Source organism: Triticum dicoccoides, chromosome 4A (assembly GCF_002162155.2).
Source record: "Triticum dicoccoides isolate Atlit2015 ecotype Zavitan chromosome 4A, WEW_v2.0, whole genome shotgun sequence".
Classification (NCBI taxonomy): domain Eukaryota; kingdom Viridiplantae; phylum Streptophyta; class Magnoliopsida; order Poales; family Poaceae; genus Triticum; species Triticum dicoccoides.
The window spans coordinates 69,491,470-69,514,616 of NC_041386.1; positions in this window are offsets into that span (position 1 = coordinate 69,491,470).

Here is a 23,147-nt window from a genome sequence, read left to right on the forward strand (position 1 = left end):
GATCTTACAGTGCTTGATCCCTGTGATAGAAGGGGAACCGACACGTATGTATCATTTCCATTAAGGTTAACAAGATGGGGTCTATTTCTACATAAATAGATCTTGTCTAAATCATGTCATCATTCTTATTGCATTACTCCGTTTCTCCATGAACTTAATACACTAGATGCTTGCTGGATAGCGATCGATGTGTGGAGTAATAGTAGTAGATGCAGGCAGGAGTCGTTCTACTAATCTTGGACGTGATGCCTATATATTGATCATTGCCTGGATATCGTCATGATTATTTGAAGTTTTATCAATTGGCCAACAGTAATTCGTTTACCCACCATTTGCTATTTTTCTCTAAAGAAGCCACTAGTGAAACCTACGACCCCCAGGTCTCTTCTTTATTATATTTGCCTTTGTGATCTATTTTTATTTTCTTTTCTTTTCAGATCTATTAAACCAAAAATACAAAAAAATACCTTGCTGCACCTTATTTTAATCGAGATCTATTTATCCATCTATCATATTTTTATCACGTCCATTTGCCAATTTCTGGCGTTGTTACCTGAAAGGGATTGACAACCCCTTTAATACTCAAGTTGCGAGTATTTGTAATTTGTGTGTTGGCGCCGTTCACATAGTGTTGCGTGGTTCTCCTACTGGTTCGATAACCTTGGTCTCATCACTAAGGGAAATACCTACCGTTGCTGTGCTGCATCATCCCTTCCTCACTAACGTGACACTATGATCAGAGACCCTTCGATGAAACTGTGTGCGATGCAATAATCGCAAATGATGGTGTAAGAAACCCGTCAAAAAAGGTGCAAAACGTTTGCGATGGAGGATGCATCAAACACGGTTCAGATTTTAGTTGCGGGTGCGATGCAGGGCATACGGTTCACTTCAATTAACTATTTTGATGAGGAGGAACAAAAGAAACGGGCAGCCAGATGAAGGTGTGTGCGATGTACAACATATGGTTCACTCGGATGATCTGTTTGTGATTAGGCAACACAAAGGAAAGGTCAGCTAGATCAAGGTGTGTGCGAGGTACAACATACAGTTCACTCGGATGAACTGTTTGTGATTAGGCAACACAAAAGAAATGGTTAGCCAGATCAAGATGTGTGTGATACACGACATGCAGTTCACTCGGATGAACTGTTTGCGTTGAGACAAGAGAACAAAAACGGTTCAATATAACAAATGCCATAAATATTACAAGGTTCAAATTCAAAGATTACAACACCCAAATTCAAACATTGCAAGCATCATCATTTCTGCAAAGGTATCATCTGCTGACAAGTCATGTTTGGGTTTGACACAATGACTTCCAATTGCTCCAGCATATGCTCTTCCAATATGAAGTTTAGCTTTTTTGGAGGCTCTTCCATTCCGCAGTACCTATCGACTCTAATAATCATACCATTCTTCTTTCCTAATTAAATGTGTGTTCAACCTCAGTACCCTCAACACCCTTGCTCTGGTAAGAAAGAACCTGGCGAGTGTAATCTCTGGTAAGGTCCCTCGGTAGGAGTTCAACGTAATATTTGAGAGATGCAGATCCAGGCATTCGATGTGATTGTCGTTATAAACATTATCCACCTTCGGGCCTATTATTATCTGCGGAAGAAGAGAACGTGTTAGTGCCTACATGTAGTTTTGAACACTGCTGCACGCCCATTTGGTTTGCAGGATTTGTAAAATGCACCAACGTGCCTTCTTCGATCTGACATGATTAACATGGGCATTTGATTACAATCTAGAAACATGTAGACTTCTTCACAAGAGGTTGGATTGGATGAAAAATTCCGTAAGAAAACTAGTACATATGAATCCAAAGGAGAAATTCTTATGGACGATTGTAACCATATGAATGAAGCAACCAATATGGGGTGGGGGTGTATGTTCTAAAATCCTCCAAAATTCCTTCAGAATTTGTAGTACATTGTCATTGTAAACTTGGGAAAAGGTGCAAAAAATTGAACTCCCTTATTGTTAACATTTAACAGGAAAGGAACATCACCTCGATATACAGCTTCTTCAGGCACGGAAAGCATCTCAGGCAACTACCAACTTGGTCCAGGTTGGGGCCGACAGATTCTAGTGCCAAGACCTTCACTGTGCCCTGAATCTGGGTGAAGCTTTGCTGGATGAGAGACGAACATACATCTTCAAAACTAGAAATAACGTTGATATCAAGAAGGAGAGGTATAAGGCGACTGCTGTACCTGAAAGTTGTAGTATTTGACAGACAAGTAGCCCACCACTGTCAATTTCGGCACAGAAATGACATTGATTCTTGTTGGACCTTGTTGATCAACTACAAGTAATCTCTCAAGTGAAGGTGTGTCCTCAATGACCATATTGTGGTCCACCTTTTCTGATCTCTCGTTGCAGCACCATCAACGCACATAAATAGTCCGGAGAGTCCTAGAGGTGATGTGCAAGGTACTCGACCAATTCATCGCCTGAAGATGAAGGAACTCGAGTGCAGTACAAGCACGGAGCAGGTGCTCCATGTCATCCTTTGGGATGGAGATGACGACGAGCTCGAGGTGCTTTAGTCATGGTAGAAAAAGAGTGGGCGCGTCATTAAGCGGGGATGGCAATTCATGAACTTGGCGAGGCGCGGCGTGGGCGCGAAGTGGAGCGCGGACGTTGGCAGTAGGTGCATATGCCCATCATTAAAACTGAGCTTCTCGAGCTGATCTATGGCGGGGGATCGGAACCACTCATCAAGCTTGGCTCGGTCCTTGCCATTGGAACGGAACTTGTCCGTGATAAGGCCTTTCATTGGGCCATGGTGACTGCCGAGGATCTAGGAGAACGCGTCCAAGCTTTGGTGATAGCCATGTCAGAGCTCCTGGGCGTCGAGGAGGTCAACAGGGGTGAGGAGCCATAGGGGCGCCACCGCCAGGAAGGGGCGGCTGTCCGCGCTCGATATTTAATTGGGAGGAGGGATATGATGACTATCAACATATCATCGGGGAGGTTGTTGATGAAGTCTAGGCCTGCTGGAGTTGCCTGCGGTTCTTTCTCGACCTGCCTCCGCTTGTTGGCAGCCTCGTTCTCCACTTCGTTGGCGGCGACGGAAACCTGTGTCTCCATATTCACGCCATGCTCCGGTGCTTCAGTAGCTTCGGCATCCTCATACACTGACGGCTTTGAGGACTCAGAGCGGCGTCGAGGATGCGGGCGAAGAGAGAGGATTGTGTGTGTGGCGAGGATGGAGGGGGTGCGGCCGCTCGGCGGCGCCATTAATATAGACCAGTGGGAGCGAGGCGGGCGGCGGTCCAAGGCTGTCTCGCTTCCCGGTGATAACGACTGCTTAATCTCTATGAATGAAATCTATGCTTAATTACTGAATTTTAATTGCGAAAAATAGATAGTGTTATTGATTTTTAGCTGCATATTTTTACAAATCGCAGTGTCTCTTGGCTTAGCGCCGAAGTCTGGCTTTAATTTGTATACCGTAATTTGAACCATTTGCGTTGAAGAGATGAACAGATCTGATGTTGAACAGCTTGCATGCTTCTCGGTGAGCTTGCGCACCGCACTCGCACACCTCCCGTTCAGTCAAGTAGCTGTCTGCATGACACCTCCTATAGCCATTAAAACCATGACACATGGGGTCAAGTGAATGGTTAACAGAACGCACACGGTTTGAATTATACAAATGTTTGAGATATTAAAGTGGCAACTATTTTTTCAAAATGCCTTTATTGGCTGTTATTCGAGTGCGCTTCTCTCAAAATGGACACGAAAAATACCACAACATGTTAAAAATGGACACGAAAAATACCACAACATTTTTAACCAATTTATATGCACTGGAGCATGTGCATGTATTTCAAATTTGAATTATGCACATAAAATGCGTAGAAAACCCAGTTAATGTATAAAAATGTCCAAACAAACCCCGAAAAATTCCAAAACTTGACACAACACTCATGTTGTTCTACGTTGGCACTGGAAATTTTTTGAAAACAATAAGAGGCAAGGGATATCATTTCGTCCCCAAAAGTGGCACGTTCCGTATCGAAACCATCAGGCTTGCTGTCAGAAGCTCTGGTTTGTGAGAAGCTTATACCAAAACCTGCCCCAAATGGGTCAAATTTTTTACCATGGCATGTCGGGGGCCATTCCATGATAGCATGCCAAGTTTCATGAAATTCAGGCGAGTTTTGGATTTACTAGAATTTAAAAGCCAGGTATCTCAACATTTTGCCGGCAATCAACAGTGCCCTGGTGTTTGAAATTCATTCCCATTTCTTGCATGGGACCTAAGCATGCACCCAAGGACACAAAATTGATTTTTCAACCAATTTATATGCTATGGAGCATGTGCATGTACTTCAAATTTGAATTATGCACATAAAATGCCTAGAAAACCCAGTTAATGTATAAAAATGCCCAAACGAACCCCGGAAAATTCCAAAACTTAACACAACACTCCTGTTGTTCTATGTTGGCACTAGAAATTTTTTGAAAGCAATAAGAGGCAACATATATCGTTTCGTCCCCAAAGGTGGCACGTTCCGTACCGAAACCGTCAGACTTGTTGTGAGAAGATTATACCCAAACCTGCCCCAAATGGGACAAATTTTTTACCACGACATGTTGATGCCGCTCCATGATAGCATGCTGTCGGCGTTCTGGGAACGGGGGTCCCCATACTTGCCTGCCTGCGGCCTGCGGCGTGGCTCGAGGAGGGGTCCAGCATGGCCCATCTTCATCAACACAGACCCAAGACCCTCGCGAGGGGCCAAGCCTCGCGGGGCGGACGACACGGAGCTTCCTCAGGCACGGCCTCATCAGGCTGGCTCGCGAGGAGGCGAAGAGATCAAGGCGGGGTACCTCACGAGGTGCCCGTGAAGCAAGCCATGACGACCAAGGGTGCCAGGCGGGCGCCAGCCCGCGCAGTGTTCCCCTTTCCTCTTTGGTGCAAAGGGAGCAAGCGCAGGCGAGAGCATCAAGTAAAGGCACCCGTTTCGGTGCAACGAGACCAAGACCAGTCCAACGGCAGGGAGGAAGTCATTGTGGAGCCCAAGCCAGCGTCACCACCAGAGCCTTTGGCAGGCGAGGACCAACTTTAGTCAGGATAAGTGTACCAGATGTTCCCCTTCAAAATGGCCAATTGTTGGCGCCCTTCCCTCTCAATATTTGGGAAGAGGCCCAGGGCCTTTGCCTATAAATAGGACTAGCCACCCCCAGGGTAGGGGGGCAATCGGGAAGGGAGAATCTAGAAGCCAAGAGAGAAACAAGCTAGGATAGGATCGAGTAGCATCACACACACAGAGAGAGAAGGGCGACTGAACTCCTCCCAGCAGTTCATCCGCCCAGCCAAGAACAGACCCTCGCGAGGCTGTTCTTCCTTGTACTGCTCATCATCATCAGCGCAAGAGGCAATCCACCACACCACACACTGGAGTAGGTTATTACACCACAACGGTGGCCCGAACCAGTATAAACCCTGTGTCTCTTGTGATGTTCTTTCCATTGCTTAGATCTTAGCGAGGCGGAGGGGTGCAGGTAGGTAGAAGGCGAAATCTCCGCACGCACCCCAGTGTTCGAACCTCGAGGATCTGCCGGAACCCGAAATTCGACATTTGGCGCGCCAGGTAGGGGTGCACCGGAGTTTTCCCTTCGCCACCGCCACGACCTGCCCCGCGATGAGTAGCGCGTCGCCTGCTCCGGCCGCCGGCGCCAGCACGGGGGCCAGGGGCTCCGAGCCCTGGCGCCAGCCCTACAACGGGTACGGTGGCCAGACAAGTTCAAGCCAACGACGCCGCCACGCTACAGCGGCGCGACTGATCCGCTGGCCTTCTTGCTGGCGTACAAGGAGGCCATCCTCGAAGCTGGAGGTGATGATAGGGTCATGGCCAACTGGCTGCCCATGGCCCTCACCGGCGCTCTGCGCGCATGGCTGCTCCACCTGCCGGCAGCCTCCGTGGCCTCTTGGGAAGAGCTCCGCAGCCTCTTCCTCGCCCACCACGCTACACCAACACCCCCGATCGTCGTGGCCCTCCTGGGCGGCTCGCAGTTGCCGCCTACAAGTCACCACGTCAAGCCGTTCATCCGCCGGGTCAGCATCACTTCCACGCGGCAGGGGGCTCCCCCGGACTGGGCGGAGCCCAAGGCCGGCCTGACCTTCAGCTCGGAGAACCACCCCTCCAACTCGGCCTGCTCGGGTGCGCTCCCCATGTTGTGCACCCCCACCATCTGCCAGGTGGCCGTCACCAGAACTCTCATCGATGGCGGCGCGGGCCTCAGTGTGCTCTCCGTTGAGGCCTTCAACCTCCTCTACATACCCCTGGAACGGCTGCAACCCAGCGGGCCCTTCTCAGGCGTTGGGGGCGGGTCATCCAGCTCCTTGGGACAGATCCGGCTCCCAGTAACCTTCGGCACCTACGACAACTTCCGCACGGAGCTGGTCGACTTCGACATCGCCCCCATCGGCCTCCCCTACAACGCCATCCTCGGCTATCTAGCGCTGGCCCAGTTCATGGCCGCGACACACCCGGCGTACAACCTCATGAAGATGCCCGGGAGCAGCGGTGTCCTCACCGTGCACGGGGACACCGGAGACACGCTGCGAGTGCTCGAGCTCACCTTCAAGACGGCGGCATCGGCACAGCCCGCCGACTCGGAGACCCCTGAGCCCAAGGGGGCTGCACCCGCCAAGAAGAAACAGTTGTTCACCCAAGACAAGGCTGAAACCAAGCAGATACCCGTCGATGAGGACGGGTCCACCAATGCCACTTTCACCATAGGCGCCAACCTCGAGCCCGAGCAGGAGGAGGCCCTGGTCAGGTTCCTGCGCGTGAACAAGAAGGCATTCGCTTGGGAGCCTGACCAGTTGGCGGGGATCCCTAGGAGCGTAATCGAGCATCACCTCAATGTGTGCCCCAACGTGCACCCTATGAAGCAGAAGGCAAGGCGGCAGTCCATAGAAAAGCAGGCCTTCATCATCCAAGAGACCCGCAAGCTAGAAGCCGTTGGGGTCATTCGCGAGGTCCGATACCCGGATTGGTTGGCCAACCCTGTCGTTGTGCCAAAGAAGGGAGGGAAGGAGCGCATGTGTGTCGACTTCACCAACCTCAACGAGGCATGGCCGCAAGATCCGTTCCCGCTCCCCCGCATCGACCAGATTGTCGATTCCACCGCAGAATGCGACCTGCTATGCTTCTTGGATGCCTTCTCTGGGTATCACCAGATCAAGATGGCGGTAGAAGACGTCGAAAAGACAGCCTTCCTAACCCCGTGTGGGGTGTACTTCTACACATGCATGCCATTTGGGCTGCGTAATGCAGGGGCGACCTTTCAGCGGCTGATGCACATCACCTTGGGCCCGCAGCTCGGGAAGAACGTCAAGGCTTACGTCGATGACATAGTGGTGAAGTCTCGGGAGGCCAGGACCCTGATACAAGACCTGGAGGAAACCTTCGCGAGCCTCAACGCAGTGAACCTGCGGCTCAACCCAGAGAAGTGTGTGTTCGGAGTCCCCTCGGGCAAGCTCTTGGGTTTCCTCGTGTCCCACCGAGGCATCGAGGCTAACCCGGAAAAGGTCAAGGCGGTCGAGGACATGAGCCCGCCAAAGACCCTCAGAGAAATGCAGAAGCTCACTAGTCGCTTGACCGCGCTAGGGCGCTTCATCTCCAAGTTGGGGGAGCGAGCGCTGCCCTTCTTCCAGCTAATGAAGAAAAAGGGGCCCTTTGAATGGACTGAGGAGGCCGACAAGGCGTTCCAAGATCTCAAGAGATACCTGACCAGCCCTCCGGTCATGGTGGCTCCACGCCCTCAAGAGCCCCTGGTGCTTTACCTCGCCGCCACTCCCTACTCCGCCAGCGCAGCCCTGGTGGAGGTTAGGGAGGAGTGTCGAATCAAAACCACAGCAGCAGCCCGGGACAAGGCAAAACATGAACAAGGAAGGCCCACAAAAACCGCCACCGCGGCTAAGGAGGATCAGCTGCCGCAGAGGAATGCACCGGAGGCGGAAGGGGCCCCTCTCCCAGATGGCCAGCCTCCGGAGGCCCCATCGCCTCAGGAGGCGCCATGGACTCCGGGGGGTGTCACCAGCACTGACACACACAACCTCGTCGAGCACCCAGTGTACTTCGTCAGCACGGTGTTGCGGGACGCGAGGGCACGGTACCCCATGCCTCAGAAGCTCCTCCTCGCGCAAGCTGTGGCACTATTTTCAGGGTCATCCCATCAAGGTCGTCTCGTCATACCCCTTGGAGAGAGTGCTCAGGAGCCCTAACTCAGCCGGAAGGGTCGCTGAGTGGAACATAGAACTGCAAGCGTTTCAGCTCGAATTCAGCACGACCAGAGTCATCAAGGGAGCAGCATTAGCGGATTTTGTGGCAGAATGGACGGAGGCCCCAGGCCTCAAGGCCGACGAGGATCGGTCCCTCTCCCCGAGAAGCGAGGCGCCAGAAGGCTAGGTCATGTACTTCGATGGGGCGTTCTCCAGGCATGGCACTGGGGCTGGGGTAGTCCTCATATCACCCACTCAGGTCAAGCTCTACTATGCTGTACAGCTCTGTTTCCAGCAAGGTGAAAAGATGTCCAACTACATAGCGGAGTATGAAGGTCTAATAGCGGGCTTGAAGGCCGCAGCTGCCCTGGGGGTGAAACACCTCACCATTAAGGGCGATTGCAGCTCCTTGTCAATTTCTCCAACAAGGTGTACGAGCCGAAAGATGAGCACATGGAAGCCTACCTTGCGGAGGTCCGCAGGATGGAGAAGCAGTTTTGGGGGTTGGAGTTGCGGCATGTGCCCCGTGGCACCAATCAGGAGGCCGACGACATCGCCAAATGGGCGTCCAGGCGGTTACCTCAGGAGCCTGGCGTCTTCGAGGAGCGGCTCTTCAAGCCCTCAGCCCTGCTGTCATTGTCAAACACGGCTCAGCCTCGAGAGGAGCTCCCCCAGCCACCTGCCTCAGGAGCCCCGGTCTGTGGCCCGGCCTCAGGAGCACGCCTGCTCCTGACGATGGAACCCCAGGAGGGGTGCTGGATCACGGAGCTCTGGAGTTACTTAACACAATGGACCCTGCCGGAGAAGGAGGAGGAAGCGGAGCATGTGGCATGGCTGGCCACGACATACTGCATCACGGATGGATAGCTCTACCGGAAGCGACCAAATGATGTATCCCTGCGCTGCATCTCCAGGGAGCAAGGAAAGTAACTGCTGGAAGATATACACGGCGGAGACTTGTGGACATCATTCATCATCACGGACCCTCGTCGGCAAGGCGTTCCGCAGTGGGTTTTATTGGCCCACCGCACTCAATGACGCCGTCGAACTAGTGAAGGCTTGTGAGGCCTGCCAGTTCCATGCCAAGCAGATCCATCAGCCGGCAGGAGGCCTGCAGACTATACCCCTTTCGTGGCCGTTCGCAGTCTGGGGGCTGGACATCCTGGGCCCGTTTCCTCGGGCGCCAGGGGGCTACCGCTACCTCTACGTAGCCGTGGACAAGTTCACCAAGTGGGCTGAAGTAGAGGCCGTCCGCACCATCCCCGCGGGTTCCGCGGTCAAGTTCATCAGGGGCATCATGAGCCGGTTCGGGGTGCCGAACTGCATTATCACAGACAATGGTTCACAGTTCACCAGTAACCTCTTCAAAACATACTGTGCTAACCTTGGAACGCAGATATGCTATGCTTCGGTGGCGCACCCCCGAAGCAACGGCCAGGCCGAGCGAGCCAACGCAGAGGTCCTGAGGGGCCTCAAGACCAGGACGTTCAAGAAGAAGCTGGAGGCCTGTGGCAGAGGTTGGTACAACGAGCTTCAGTCTGTGTTGTGGTCCATCCGCACAACCGCGACCAAGCCGACTGGAGAGACCCCGTTCTTCCTGGTCTACGGAGCCGAAGCGGTCCTCCCTCACGAGGTCAGACGTCGCTCCGCACGGGTCCTGGCGTTCGACGAGGCGCAGCAGGACGCCATGCGGGGGATGGACCTCGTGCTGGGGGAGGAACGTTGTCGAGAGGCCGCGCTGCGAGCGGCGAGGTACCAACAAGCACTGCGACGATATCACTGCTGCAGCATCCGCCGCAGAACTCTCGAGGTAGGCGACCTCGTGCTCAGGCGGGTTCTCTCCAGGGAGGGACTGCACAAGCTCTCTCCCATGTGGGAGGGCCCGTTCAAGGTTGTTCATGTTTCCAGGCCTGGCTCCGCGCGCTTGGAGACTCAGGAGGGGGTGCCAGTCCAGAACGCATGGAACATCCAGCACCTTTGGAGGTTCTACCCCTAAAAAGGCCCAGAGCCTGTGAAGAAGGTGAATGCCTATGAAGATTATCCTTTTTGGAAAAGGCCCAGAGCCTATGAAGAAGGCGAATGCCTATGAAGATTATCCTTTTTGGAAAAGGCCCAGAGCCTATGAAGAAGGCAAATGCCTGTGACGATTATCCTTTTTGGAAAAGGACCAGAGCCTGTGAAGAAGGCGAATGCCTGTGAAGCTGTCGCGTTTGGGAAAAGGCCCGGAGCTTGTGAAGAGGGCAAATGCCCATGAAGCCTGCTCCCCCCAAGAAAGGCCCGGAGCCTGTGAAGAAGGCCAACGCCTGTGAAGCTCGCCGCCCGTGACACTCTCACGTAATAATGAGTTGGGGTTGTACACGCCCCGGAGTCTCAGGAGCGCCGGCCTCAGGCCCTGGGGCTCCCTCCCATGCCCAGTGGCAGCACTTAGCTCCGCGCTGGTGAGAAGACGTCGAAGACTAGATTATGTGCCGGACGCGGCTTTTTTATTTGCTTTCCGCAGTTGGCTTGTTCATTCTCAATCAAAGTTTTATTGAAGTTGTTGCTGTCTTTGACTTGTGGTTCTTCGACTTTTCACTCTCCTGCCTCGATTTCTCTTATGCAAGGCCTCCCGAGGGGGGCAGCCGAGCGCCCTCGTGAGTGTTTCCGTCCTAGTCATACAAAGGTTTCGCGACCTGGGTCCATTACAGGAGCACCCCTCCAGTCCATGCCCCACGGGCATCGCGACACGAACACAGGGCCTGGGTCGGTCGCCCCCCCACGGCCGGGGCCGGGAACTATCCACGCGCGGGCACGTAGCCAGAAGGCACCATAACGGAAGCAAAGCGATGATTAACAGCAATAACCCAAACACGCCCCCGCGGGGCTCCACGCTACTGTCTTTTTACGCAGGAAAAAGGAAAAGAAAGAACAAATCAGGCGCAGCTCGCCTCACACCGGCCTGCAGGGAAGACTCGAGCTGCCTCCGGGGCTCAGGCAGACTCCCTCTAGCGCTTCACCGAGGCGCGACGGCGGGCAGACGCGCTACCACCTCCCAAGCAGGTACGACGGCGTGGAGGCTGACCGCGGCCACCGCTAGAAGAGTCGCCGCCTGAAGAAGAACCGGTGAAGCTTGGGGAACCCTGAGCGCCGCCAATCACGCGAGTGCTATCCTCTCCATCATCGCCAGGGCTGGGCCCCAGCCGCGGTCGTCGTCCTCAGGGCAGCACCCTGCGCGGCGACCATCTTCCCCAAACACCCTCACGTAGAGGGTGGCATCACCGTCAAACTTGAAGTGCAGGGTGCACCGACGGCTCAGGCCACGCGCGCGGGCAAACGTCTGCCAACCGCGGGTCAAGGCCAGGCTCCCGGCTGCGGAGACCTCTAGTGAAGCCCATGAGGCCCGGCTGCAGCAGCCGTCTGCCTGAAGCCAGAGGCCGCCCGGGGCGCCGGCCGGGAGCTCGCCGAGGAGGAAGTGAGGAAGTTGAAGCCGGGTGCTAGTCGGCTCAGCTGACCACACAACGAACTCCGGCAGCACCTCTGCAGCGCGAAAGCGCGGCCTAGGGGAACGCGCAACTGAAGCGCGCCCCCCGGCCGCAGCAGTCCGCCCGTCACCATGCTGGAAATCATCTCCACGACCGCGGGGAGCTGCCGTGGAGGCCACAGGATGTTTGCGAGGGCACCCTCGGCCGCGCTTGGGCGGGGGAGAGGCAGGCTCAACCTGGCGAGCCTTCCCCTTCTCTGCGGCTGAGAACCTCCTCGACGGAGCCATGAAGAAGAAGGAGAAGCAAGGGGGAATGAACTAGAAGGGCGCGCGCCGCTCCGTACTTATAGCCGGCGAGGGCCAACCGTCGGCCCCCACGATCGCAGGTAATCATGACCTGCTTTGCATGCAGGGACTTGTCCAATCCGTGCAGTTGCCGAGGCGCGTGGGGAAATGGAGACGCCCACGTCCAATCAACTGCCACACGGCGCCCAAGGCTGTAGCCTGTTAGGGCCCGCGGTGCTTCGCTCTTGCCCTTTCGCCTCCCTGCACGGCCAAGTCCGGGCGTGCCTTGGGCCCGGGGGCTACTGTCGGTGTTCTGGGAACGGGGGTCCCCAGACTTGCCTGCCTGCGGCCTACGGCGTGGCTCGAGGAGGGGCCCAGCATGGCCCATCTTCATCAACACAGACCCAAGACCCTCGCGAGGGGCCAAGCCTTGCGGGGCGGACGCCACGGAGCTTCCTCAGGCACGGCCTCATCAGGTTGGCTCGCGAGGAGGCGGAGAGATCAAGGCAGGGTACCTCACGAGGTGCCCGTGACGCAAGCCATGACGACCAAGGGCGCCAGGCGGGCGCCAGCCCGCGCAGTGTCCCCCTTTCCTCTTTGGTGCAAAGGGAGCAAGCGCAGGCGAGAGCATCAAGTAAAGGCACCCGTTTCGGTGCAACGAGACCAAGACCAGTCCAACGGCAGGGAGGAAGTCATTGTGGAGCCCAAGCCAGTGTCACCACCAGAGCCTTTGGCAGGCGAGGACCAACTTTAGTCAGGATAAGTGTACCAGATGTTCCCCTTCAAAATGGCCAATTGTTGGCGCCCTTCCCGCTCAATATTTGGGAAGAGGCCCAGGGCCTTTGCCTATAAATAGGACTAGCCACCCCCAGGGTAGGGGGGCAATCGGGAAGGGAGAATCTAGAAGCCAAGAGAGAAACAAGCTAGGATAGGATCGAGTAGCATCACACAGAGAGAGAGAGAAGGGCGACTGAACTCCTCCCAGCAGTTCATCCCCCCAGCCAAGAACAGACCCTCGCGAGGCTGTTCTTCCTTGTACTGCTCATCATCATCAGCCCAAGAGGCAATCCACCACACCACACACTGGAGTAGGGTATTACACCACAACGGTGGCCCGAACCAGTATAAAACCCGTGTCTCTTGTGCTGTTCTTTTCATACCTTAGATCTTAGCGAGGCGGAGGGGTGCAGGTAGGTAGAAGGCAAAATCTCTGCGCGCACCCCAGTGTTCGAACCTCGAGGGTCTGGCGGAACCCAAAATCCGACACATGCCAAGTTTCATGAGTTTCAGACGAGTTGTGGATTTACTAGAATTCAAAAACCAGGTATCTCAACATTTTGTCAGCAATCAACAGTGCCGTGGTGTTTGAAATTCATTCTCATTTCTTGCATGGGACCTAAGCATGCACCCAAGGACACATAGTTGATTTTTCAACTAATTTATATGCACTGGAGCATGTGCATGTATTTCAAATTTGAATTATGCACATAAAATGCCTAGAAAACCCAGTTCATGTATAAAAATGCCCAAACGAACCCCGAAAAATTCCAAAACTTAACACAACACTCCTGTTGTTCTATGTCGGCACTATAATTTTTTTGAAATCAATAAGAGGCAATGGATATCGTTTCTTCCCCAAAGGTGGCACATTCCATACCGAAACCATCAGGCTTGTTGTGAGAAGCTCTAGTTTGTGAGAAGCTTATAGCCAAACCTGCCCCAAATGGGAAAAAATTACCACGGCATGTCGGGTGCCATTCCATGATAGCATGCCAAGTTTCATGAATTTCAGACGAGTTTTGGATTTACTAAAATTTAAAATCCAGGCATCTCAATGTTTTGCCGGCAATTAACAGTGCCCTGGTGTTTGAAGTTCATTCCCATTTCTTGCATGGGTCCTAAGCATGCACCCAAGGACACATATTTGACTTTTCAACCAATTTATATGCACCGGAGCATGTGAATGTAGTTTAACTTTGAATTGTGCACCTGAAATGGCTAGAAAACCAGTTTAATGTATAAATGTCCAAACGAACCCTTAATAATTCCAATTCTTTTACGACACACATGTAGTTGCATGTTCACTGCAAATAAAAGTTCTAGCAATTCAAACACCGTCCATTGCCGCTGTGACCCCATTATGTAATTTAAATCAAGATGAAAAATCAAGTAGATCCCACACATTTTATTATCACCAACCGTGTGTGATGTAGCACAAAATATCTTGGAGCACTGTCGGTGTATAGTACGCCTATGGCTTACGTGAGAAGGTGCGTCGGCTACAGTCCACAGCCGACGTGTCAAGCACACTAGCTCGCTCCCCAAATACTCCCGCCTCTGCATCCCTCGCAATCTCGAAAGTATTAGTGCCTTGTAATCTCGAAAATATCTACCACCCGGAAGGTTTTAATGTTTGATAGCACATGATTAGTATGTGCGGACCGTGTGCGATGTCTGTTACTCCCGCTCTGCTTCAGTCCCTTGATTCAAATTTTTAGTAGCCCCGACATTTTACTCCCGCCTCTGCATCCCTCGCAATCTCAAAAACATCCGCTCGCTCTTGATCCAAATTTTCAGTAGCCCCGCCTTGTTACTACCGCCTAGTAAAATTTCCAGTTGCCACAGTATTTCCTCCAACACCACCTTGCCCCCACCCCCCTCCACACACAACACAAACTCCCCACAACGTCCGCTCACACAGACACACACAACCCTTGAAACCATTGGTAGGTCGCGCCATCGCCGGTGCCTCCATCCTCAACCTCTGCATGTGTGCCGGGGAGCTCAAGGAGCCAATGGCCAAAAAGAGGTTTTTCGTGGCCTTTTCGCCCGACACCGGTGAGGTGGCCGCCGAGGTGTCCCCGTCGTCCTTCGTGGGCTCGATCCGCCGTCGTCGGACCCCCGATCCGCCCGCCGCCGCGCCCCTACGCCGGTTCGAGGACTTCCCCGTCCTCCCTCGGACCCGGCAGCCGACGAGGTCCTACCTCGGGGTCCGGCAGTGGTGGTGGGAGACGTGGGTCACCGGGATTACAGATCGGGAGACCCACACCCGCTGGTGGCTCGGTACCTTCCACATTGCTGAGCTCGCGGCCATGGAGTATGACCGCTGGCAGGTCCGCTACCACGGCGTGGCGGCTAGGCTCAATTTCCCCTTCGGCACATGTCCGGTCGACCTCGTTCCGCCGGAGCCAGGGGTGGTGAGCTCGGCTATGGTGCAGGAGGACCGCGAGGCGTGGGAGCGCCTCGAGGCCAAGGCTACCGGCGAAGCCTACATGCAAGAGCTCCGCCGGCAGCACCCGGAGCTCATGGAGGCGGAGCAGGCGATCTTTGCCGACGTGGAGGGCAGCAAGGTTATCACGCTCTCCTCCGATGACGAGGTCGAAGGCGGCGAGGACGGCGGCATAGAGGGCGGTGAGGTTATTGCGCTCTCCTCCGATGATGAGGTCGAAGGCGGCGGCGACGGCGGCATGGAGGGCATCGAGGTGGGGCCCGAGGATGAGGAGATCGATGTCGACGAGCGGAGGAGTGCCTTCCCCGACGACCCCGACGACCATGCCGGCCCGGACCCGGCTCGCGGCACACCGTACATGACGAGGAAGGATTGGCTCGACCTCTACTTCGATCGAAAGTAGTTTAGCTTAGTTTAAATTTATGTTTTATGTTCGGTTATGCAAAACTATCTATGTTTATGTTTGAATGCACGCTACTTTCGGTTGAACCTGCTTTGAACTTGATCAAACTGAAGTTTACAACCTTAAGTTTAGGGGATCGACTAGAAAAGGCCAAAAATTGCTGGAGCATATATATCCACTAAAGGTTTTAGTCCTTTAACTTTTTAAGGATCGACTAGAGATGGCCTTATGACTTGTTTATTTCAGTTATTCACAATGTGATGCTCTATATGTGCAACTATTTGCCGTGCAGTTCAATTTCATCAATAACACTTTCAACAATACCACTATGAATTGCGATATTTGATTGCTATTAAGGATATTGCAGTTAACATGCCTTTTCGTTTTTTTAACAATAACTAGTGTATTGTAGACTTGCACAATACCAGTTTGAATGACTATTTGTTTGTTTTTAAATGTTATGCCTGATGCAGTTAACACACCTTTCCACTTCTTGTTTTGCTTAACTAGCGTGCTTAAGCCTGCACACTGAAGCTATCATTTGTAGATTATGTTGTCTACCATGGATATATTTGGTTGATGTTTAGCCTGTTGTGCTTAACATGCCTTTATATGTACTCATGTAGGACAATATTGAGAACAGTGTTGTTTTCCATCGCGGTTAGTTTCATCACATTGCTTATATGTACTCACTGTTCAAGATATTGGTAGCTGGTACCATATAGCCTGGGGCTGATAAGGGATTAATCGTCGAATCCGACATTTCACTGAATATATCTGTAACCCATTTATCAGTAGGTTAACTAGGGCCATATTTCATATATGTGAGGCTACATAGCAACATGCATTGTACTGAATGACTAAATATGCAATCCCAGACTACATAGCAATAAGGAAGAGTGTTACCTTAATGTTCTGATGATGTTTAGATATACATGTAATAAAATCTTATATAATGGGATGGAGGGAGTGTTGTACTACATCATTTTTCAATTGTTGTTTAGCTTCTAAATTAACTTGGTGCTTTTAGGTACATATATCATTGCCAAAGATCCACACTTCGACCCTTTTTGTGTATGGGGCAATGAGATATTCATGAACCAGCATCAAGTGAGGAAATTGATAAAGATTGTTATTCAAATGGGTCAAAAGATGTCAATCAAACTATTTGTTTACACTTTATGCAAGACAATAGTGAACTGCGGGATGGTAAGTAAGAACCATGTAGCCTTCTTTTTACTGCCCGTAATGAGTTGTGTTAGATGACAATGTCTGAATATTTTTTCTTTTGAAGTGGATCCTGAAGCAGTTTACTCAAGATTACCTCTCAAACTATATGATTGGCGGACGGCCATCACAAGGGGTTGGACTAGAGTCCTGCATGCCTTCTTCATCTAGGAGAGCACAATAGGGCCATTCAGCTTCACCTTGTTCAGCAACCAGAATGTCTGTCGCCTCTTTCTTTACCATCTGTAATAGTACAAGTATAGAACCCTGGTTTATCATTCTTTATTTGGTGCATATGTAATTCTTAAAAATATGTACCTGTGAATCGAATAATTCATTGGTTGTTTGAACCTGATGGATATGAATAAAGCTATAGCCGACTTTCAAGTTTAAATTAGGTACAATTTTAAATAACAACAATTAAATTAGGGCGAAATTGCGATGTGCAGGTTATTACGGCACACACGGTTGGTAAAACACAAACGTTTGCGATATACAGACATAATCCGAGACAGTTCACACAGAGGAAACTTGTGCAAGCATGCACACAGTTGCCGTTTGCAAAGCGTGTGTGATGTCAGACACTATCACATACGGTGCGGGAAAACTAAATGTGTGTGATTGTCTACCTACCGTACACGGTTTATAATCATGAACTATTTATAATCTGCCAGGGATCGTAAAACTCCCGTGCATGTAATCTGCTTAGAAAGCTCCCGTGCCTGGAATCTGCCTAGTTTTAGGTAAAACCACAAAACTCCGACTGTGATGGCAATGCGAGCACAAACGAGTAGCAAGGATGAAGTGTTTGGGATATTTGAGATATCGGAAACGGTTATATAGAGACAACTATATGAATCAAGGCTCCCTACCCCCGACGGTTTCTGTGTCGTGTGGGAAGGACCCCCCTATCGCCCACACTCACTAGGCGACGGTCCCAAATGCCGTCGCGGAAAGGGGTTAAAAACCATTTGTATAGCACTGACGCGTACTAGTGCCTCTTTGGGGAAATACCGACGTAGTTCAAGGAAACATCAACCCGGGGCTCGTAGATTTCACTAGTGGCTTCTCTCAAGAAATAGTGCATGGCAGGTAAACAAATTACTATTGGGCAATTGATAGAAGATCAAATAATTATGATGATATACATGCAATGATCATTATATAGGCATCACGTCGAAGATTAGTAGACTGACTCCTGCATGCATCTACTACTATTAATCCACACATCGACCGCTATCCAGCATGTGTCTAGTGTATTAAGTTCATGGAGAAACGGAGTAATGCAATAAGAACGATGACATGATGTAGACGAGATCAATTCATGCAGGAATAGGCCCTATCTTGTTATATCGAACCCATCACAAAGCACCTCTTTCCATGGCAAGAAAAATCAATCTAGTTGTCCTAACTAAACCAAATATTCGAAGAAGAAATACGAGGCTATAACTAATCATTCATATAAAAGATCAAAGACACAAATAACTTTCATGGATATATAGATCTGATCATAAACTCAAAGTTCATCGGATCCCAACAAACACACCGCAAAAAAGAGTTACATCAAATAGATCTCCAAGAGCCATTGTATTGAGAATCAAGAGAGAGATAGAGAGAGAGAGAGAGAGAGAGAGAGAGAGAGAGAGGAAACCATCTAGCTACTCCCTACGAAGCCGTAGGTCTATGGTGAACTACTCACACATCATCGGAGAGGCACCAATGAGGATGATGAACCCCTCTACGATGGTGTCTAGATTGGATCTCGTGGTTCTGGAACTTGAGGCGGCTGGAATTATGTTTTGTCAACTCCCCTAGGGTTTCTGGAATATTTGCGTATTTATAGGACAAAGAGGCGGTGCGGGAGACAACCGAGGTGGCGTGATACATCCATTTTGCATCATGTTTCCCTATTGTTATTTATGATATTTTTATTCATAATAATGCTTTTTGGAGTAATTCTAATGCCTTTTCTCCCATAATATGTAAGGTACACACAAAGAGGGAGAATTCCGGTAGCTAGAAATCTGGACCTGGAAAAGCTACGTCAGGCCACCTATTCTGCACAACTCCAAATGAGCTGAAACTTTACAGGGACTTTTTATGGAATATATGAGGAATATTGGAGACAATATGTACCAAAGGGGGCCCACCAGGTGGGCACAACCCACCTAGGAGTGCTAGGGAGCCCAGGCGTGCCCTGGTGGGTTGTGCTCCCCTGGGCCCACCTCCATTCCCATCTTCTGTTATATAAGTCATTTTGACCTAGAAAAAATAAGGAGAGGACTTTCAGGACGGAGCGCCGCCGTCTCGAGGCGGAACTTGGGCAGGAGCACTTTTGCCCTCCGGCCAGCCATTCCGCCGGGGGAACTTCCCTCCCGGAGGGGGAAATCATCATCGTCATCATCACCAACAACTCTCCCATCTTGGGGAGGGCAATCTCCATCAACATCTTCAACAACACCATCTCCTCTCAAACCCTAGTTCATCTCTTGTGTTCAATCTTTGTACCAGAACTATAGATTGGTATTTGTGGGTGACTAGTAGTGTTGATTACATCTTGTAGTTGATTACTATATGGTTTATTTGGTGGAAGATTATATTTTCAGATCCATTATGCTATTCAATACCCCTCTAATCTTGAGCATGTTTATCACTTATGAGTAGTTACTTTTGTTCTTGAGGTCACGGGAAAAGTGATGTTGCAAGTAATCATGTGAACTTGATATGTGTTCGATATTTTGATAGTATGTATGTTGTGATTCCCTTAGTGGTGTCATGTGAACGTCGACTACATGGCACTTCACCATATTTGGGCCTAAAGGAATGCATTGTGGAGTAGTTATTAGATGATGGGTTGCGAGAGTGGCAGAAGCTTAAACCCTAGTTTAGGCGCTATTTCGTAAGGGGCCGATTGGACCCAAAAGTTTAATGCTATGGTTAGAATTTATTCTTAGTACTTTTCTCATAGTTGCGGATGCTTGCGAGGGGGTTAATCATAAGTAGGAGGTTTGTTCAAGTAAGAACAACACCTAAGCACCGGTGCACCCACATATCAAATTATCAAAGTAGCGAACACGAATTGAATCAACATGATGAAAGTGACTAGATGAAATTCCCATGTACCCTCAAGAATGCTTCACTTATTATAAGAGACCGTTTTGGCATGTCCTTTGCCTCAAAAGGATTGGGCGACCTTGCTGCACTTTTGCTACTACTATCATTACTTGCTCGTTACAAATTATCTTGCTATCAAACTACTCTGTTACTTACAATTTCAGCACTTGCAGACATTGCCTTACTGAAAACCACTTGTCATTTACTTCTGCTCCTCGTTGGGTTCGACACTCTTACTTACTGAAAAGGCCACAATTGATCCCCTATACTTGTGGGTCATCAAGGCTATTTTGGCGCCGTTGCCGGGGAGTGAAGCGCTCTTGGTAAGTGGAAATATGTAAGGAAAAATTATTAATATGTGCTGAAATTTATTGTCACTTGTTACTATGGAAAACAATCCTTTAAGGGTTTGTCCGGGGTATCTTCACCTCCACCAGAACCACAATTATCTACCCCTCAACCTACTGCACCTACTGAAAATATTGAATTTTAAATTCCTTTGGGTATGATAGAACAACTGCTAGCTAATCCTTATGAAAGAGATGGAACTAAACATCCTGATATGCACTTGATATATGTGGAAGAAATTTGTGGATTGTTTAAGCTTGCAGGTTTACTCGAAGATGAAGTTAAGAAGAAGATTTTCCCTTTATCTTTGAAGGGAAAAGCATTGGCATGGTATAGGCTATGTGATGATATTGGATCTTGGAATTGGAATCAATTGAAATTGGAGTTTCACCAAAAACATTGTCCTATGCATCTAGTTCATCGTGATCGGAATTACATATATAATTTTTAGCCTCATGAAGGAGAAAGTGTCGCTCTAGCTTGGGGGAGGATTAATTCTATGTTATATTCATGCTCCAATCATGAGCTCTCAAGAGAAATTATTATCCAGAATTTTTATGCTGGGATTTCTCATAATGACCGATCCATGCTTGATACTTCTTGTGCTGGTTCTTTTATAAAGAAGACTATTGAATTCCAGTGGGATCTTTTGGAAAGAATTAAATGCAACTCTGAAGATTGGGAACTCGACAAAGGTAAAGAGTTAGGTATTAAGCTTAAGTTTGATTGTGTTATATCTTTTATGAATACCGATGCTTTTCAAAAGTTTAGCACTAAATATGGACTTGACTCTAAGATAGTAGCCTCCTTTTGTGAATCATTTGCTACTCATGTTGATATCCCTAAGGAGAAGTTGTTTAAATATCACTTTTACTTGTCCTTTTGGAACTTATTCTTATAGACCAATGCCTTTTGGTTTATGCAATGCACCTGCCACCTTTCAAAGATGTATGACTGCTATATTTTCTGACTTTTGTGAAAAGATTGTTGAGGTTTTCATGGATGACTTCTATGTTTACGGGAAGCCTTTTGATGATTTTTTAAGCAATCTTGATCGAGTTTTGTAGAGATGTGAACAAACAAATCTTGTCTTGAATTGGAAGAAGTACCACCTTATGGTTAATGAAGGTATTGTCTTGGGTCATAAAATTTCTAAAAGAGGTATTGAGTTGGACAAAGTTAAGGTTGATGCAATTGAGAAAAATGCCATGTACTAAAGAAATCAAAGGTATTCATAGTTTCCTCGGTCATGCTGGTTTCTATAGGAGGTGTATTAAAGACTTCTCTAAAATTTCTAGGCCTCTTACAAATCTTTTGCAAAAGGATGTTCCTTTTGTTTTTGATGATGATTGTTTAGAAGCCTTCGAAACACTCAACAAAGCCTTCATTTTTGCACCTATTGTTCAACCACCTGATTGCAATTTTCTGCTAGTGATTATGCTGTGTGTGCTATTCTAGGACAAATGTTTGATAAGAAACTAAATTTTATTCATTATGCAAGTAAAACCCTAGACAGTGCTCAAAGAAATTATGCTACAACTCAAAAAGAATTTCTAGCAGTGGTGTTTGCTTGTGATAAATATAGATCTTACATTATTGATTCAAAAGTAATTGTTCACACTGACCAGGCTGCTATTAAATATCTTATGGAAAAGAAAGATGCTAAACCTAGAATTATTCGTTGGGTTCTCTTACTGCAAGAATTTGATTTACATATCACTGATAGAAAGGGAGTAGAGAACCCCATAGCTGATAACTTGTCTAGGCTTCAAAATAATCTTGATGACCCACAACCTATTAATGATAGTTTCCCTGATGAACAATTAGCTGCAATAAATATTTCTAATAGTACACCTTGGTATGCAGACTATGCTAACTATATGTTGCTAAATACATACCACCTAGCTTTACTTACCAACAAAAGAAAACAATTCTATGATTTAAGACATTACATCTGGGATGACCCACATTTTTATAAAGAAGGAGTAGATGGTATTATTAGACATTGTGTACCTGATCTTGACGAGGGACAAATCCTACGGAAATGTCACTCTGAAGCTTATGAGGACATCATGCGGGAGACAGAACTGCTCACAAGGTATTGCAATCTAGATTTTATTGGCTTACTCTCTTCAAGGATGCTTGGAAGTTTGTCTTATCTTGTGATGAACATCAAAGGATTGGTAATATTGGTAAATATCAAGAAATGCCTATGAATTATTCACTTGCTGTTGAACCATTTGATGTTTGGGGTTTTGATTAATGGGACCTTTTCCTTCCATTAATGGGTATACTCATATTTTGGTTGTTGTTGATTATGTTACTAAATGGGTAGAAGCTATTACAACTAGTACTGATGATCACAACACCTCTATTAAAATGCTCAAGGGAGTTATTTTCCCAAGGTTTGGAGTCCCTATATATTTAATGACTGATGGTGGTTCACACTTTATTCATGGCGCTTTCCGTGAAATGCTTGCTAAGTATGATGTTAACTATAGAATAGCATCACCTTATTATCCTCAGTCTAGTAGTCAAGTTGAACTTAGCAATAGAGAAATAAAATTAATTTTGCAAAAGACTGTCAATAGGTCCCGGAAGAATTGGTCGAAGAAATTAGATGATGCACTTTGGGCTTATAGAATAACAAATAAAAATCTATGGGTATGTCTCCTTATAGAATGGTTTATGGAAAAGCTTATCATTTGCCTCTTGAGTTAGAACATAAAGCATATTGGGCAATCAAAGAACTCAACTATGATTTTAAACTTGCCGGTGAAAAGAGGTTATTTGATATTAGCTCATTAGATGAATGGAGAACCCAAGTTTA